Raw genomic sequence first — 3,435 nt, forward strand, 5'->3', positions numbered from 1 at the left:
AATAAAATTTATTTAATATTTGAATGAATCCGTTGAAAACTGTTAAAAATTAATTAATGTTTTTTAATTTCCGATCGATTCGGTCGGAAATCTGGATATTTTTGGAAAAAATTGGGCAGCTGTCCGACCGTTTCCGTCGAAAATCAGTCGGAAGTTTCTGTAAAACTGGGCAGAATTCTGCTCAATTTTGAGCTACACCACCTGCCAAACAATTACAATACAATAACACCAATAACCAATCAACAAATATATCATCTAATCCAAACAAATCCAACCATTAACACAATCTAAACCAATAAATCCATTAAACCTAACAATTTTGAGCATAAAAATATCCAAATAGTAGCCCACATTCAAGTTTAAAAATAAAACATAAAGTTGTCTCTCACAATCAAGTTTATCAATCAACCAGAACACTACACCTACACTACTACACATCACATTCAGTTTGTTCATCCTCACCATCAGATAGATCATGCCATGTTTTCTCATAAATTTCTACATCTTAACAAATGTTCCGAATTAGGAGTCCAACTGTTGCTTCAAATCACGAATTTCTTTTTTCATATCTTCCATCTGTTCTTGATTTTGAGAAGAAGAAGAATTGGCTAAGAGTGAGTTTGGATGACCTGTAGGTCGACGTACTCCAAGTCCGTAGACTCTGCCTTTGTCGCTGCCTCTGTCCATAATGAAGCCATATCATCAGGTGTTGGTTGAGTTGAAGTAGGCTGAGTTTGTTGTCATTCTTCCACCCTTTTATGATTATCTTCCTGAAATGAAAACATAACTATTATGTAAACAAACTAATATTAATAAACCATAAATAATTATGAAGTTAGTATTTTAGATATGTGTCCGACGCACCCATTTCCACCCAGTGTTCTCTTGTACCATCCTTCTTCTTTTTCTTATGCGTCTCCTCGAAGACCTCAGCGTGAATCATATCTCGCACTCTTTCCTTTTCCTTCATAACAAAAAGTATGAGTTAGGCATTACAATCATAAAGTTCTATATGTAAAACGAAGAAAAATTTTATAAGTAATTACCAATCTTAGTTTATGGGCCGCAAAACTAATCGAACCTCATGTGTGCAACGAGCCACCTTTATTGGAGGCACGATTTTCCTTTGCTTGTTCACTCTTCTTCTTTCATTCTTCGGTATTCCATTTCTAAAGAAGTTTATCCCAAACATCTTCTCTTAACCACCCAGGCATTTTACCAGCATTTCGAGCAGCGAACAGAGTATCTTTAATCCGCTTAGCAACCTTCTTCTAGAAAATATTATTTATTTCATTTTGATGTTGAGGATGCCATGTACACTTTGTCTGCAATATAAAAAATTAATATTATATGAAGACGATAATTATTAAATAAATATAATTAATTTTTACCCTAAATTGATTCCACATTTGCTATATGATGTTGTACGGTATCTGTCTCCAAGATATCCACGGCTCATGATAAATGGCTTCCTAGAATCCACAACCAAATGTGTAGATTGGAAGGATGGCAAAAACCTGTATTAAAGTTAACATATATAATTAATAAATATCTTAAAGTTTAAAAAGTTTTAATTATAAATAAATATTCCTTAATGTTAACATATCTAAAAGTACATTCAAAACTTAAAAAATAGTATCAGAACCTTCTTACCTATCCTCGTAGGGGACGATTATCAATCGATTATAACTATCATATTGTATGTCCCCTCCAAGATTATGCCTGTGTCTACTAGATGATGTAGAAGCATCACCAGATGTAACTGGGTGAGAGCCTCCAATATCCAACCTAGATATGCTGGGAATGGATGATGATGATGGAGAGGAAGATGATGGAGCAACAAAAGACGAACCATCATGCTGACTACCATGAAAGCTTGGGGATGCAGCAGCTGGTGGGCTACCATGCTGACTACCATGAAAGCTCGGGGGTGCAACAACTGGTGAGCCAGTATGCTGACTACCATAAAAGCTCGGGGGTGCAGCAGCTGGTGAGCCACCATGCTAACTACCATGAAACCCCACTAAAGAAGAAGGTGTGGGTACAAAGTTAAAAATAGTATTACTTTGACTTCCTTTGGCAGGCATAGAATAATACTGAACTAAATTATTAGATGGAGGGGTGGATAGTGAACATGGTAAATGGCAATGAAGTCGATTGAGGAGGATGAGGAAGAGGATGGCGAGGAAGAGGAGGACTCATATTTGGCATACTTGAGGTAGTTGGAACAAATTATTTTTTCTTCTTAGATTTCATCTTTTCCTTCCCCTTAGATGCCATATCTGTAATATAATCATAATAAAATACAAAACAAAAAATACAACAAGTGATAGTAAATACAAAATAATTATTCTACAAATTAAATGACTAAATAAATAAATAAACAACCTAATAAGTCATAAAAATATAAAATAATTTTGCAACATAATAGATAATTAAAGGAATAACATAAAAATCCCAACATGTCATAAAAAACATACAATAATTCTTCAAATATATTAAATGATTGAAGGAAGAACAACATAAAAAGGAATAACAAGTCAATCCTCATCGCCATCTTCATAGTAATCATCTAAGTCTTCATTATCGCCTGCTTCACTTTCATCTAGTATTTCTTCCTCATCACTTGTTTCATGTTCAACACCTCTATCTTCGTCCTCATTTTAAGGATCAAATTCTTCATATATCCCTTCATTATGCTGCAATTCATCTGCTAATTCATCATCCACTATTGATTCAACATTTTAAATGTCATTCTGATACGCCACATCTAATGCATCTTCGACTTCCACTCTACTCACAGACTTTGTTTTCAAAACTACCCGCCATGCAGACTTATTCTTACTCAAAGGATAAGGAGCATAATACACTTGTTTCACCTTTTTTGCAATGATAAAGGGATCGGTATTGCCCCATGTGTTTAATTTTAACTATTTTGTACTGAGTGTGCACCTTTGTACCTTTATTCGGTGTTGGATCATACCATTTACATTGAAAGAGTACCAACTTTTTCTTCGGCCAACCTACAGTATACTCCAATTCCAAAATCTCTTGAAGCACGCCATAATAATCAACATCTCCATCACCTTTCACTCACACCCCACTATTGTTGGTTTTCATTCCATTAGACCATTCTTGTGTATGAAACTTGTACCCATTGACCAAGTATTTATACATCATTCTGACTCTAGAGTTAGGTCCCCAAGCTATATCACGTAAAAATGGGCCATTAATGCCATTAGCTGGATCATGAACCTCTCTCTCTCTCTCTCTCTCTCTCTCTCTATTAATGCCATTAGCTGGATCATGAACCTATATATATATAATTAAATATAATTTAGAATTTTAAAAATACATATAATTAATTTACATATAATAAAAATCATGTTAAATAATAAGTAATACTGTAACGATCCGACCTGTTGTTTTGAGCTC

General features: G+C 34.4%; 1 long non-coding RNA gene across 1 annotated transcript; it reads right to left on the minus strand.

Moving 5' to 3' along the window:
• Positions 1–288: 288 nt before the first annotated feature.
• On the minus strand, positions 289–2,435 carry LOC138893301 (uncharacterized). Its single transcript, XR_011408471.1, has 5 exons — positions 1,654–2,435; positions 1,392–1,517; positions 1,047–1,325; positions 865–964; positions 289–770 (listed from the first exon to the last, which is right to left on the minus strand). It is a non-coding gene; the product is annotated as an uncharacterized lncRNA (long non-coding RNA).
• Positions 2,436–3,435: the final 1,000 nt, after the last annotated feature.

Source organism: Nicotiana tomentosiformis, chromosome 1 (assembly GCF_000390325.3).
Source record: "Nicotiana tomentosiformis chromosome 1, ASM39032v3, whole genome shotgun sequence".
NCBI classification, from domain to species: Eukaryota; Viridiplantae; Streptophyta; class Magnoliopsida; order Solanales; family Solanaceae; genus Nicotiana; species Nicotiana tomentosiformis.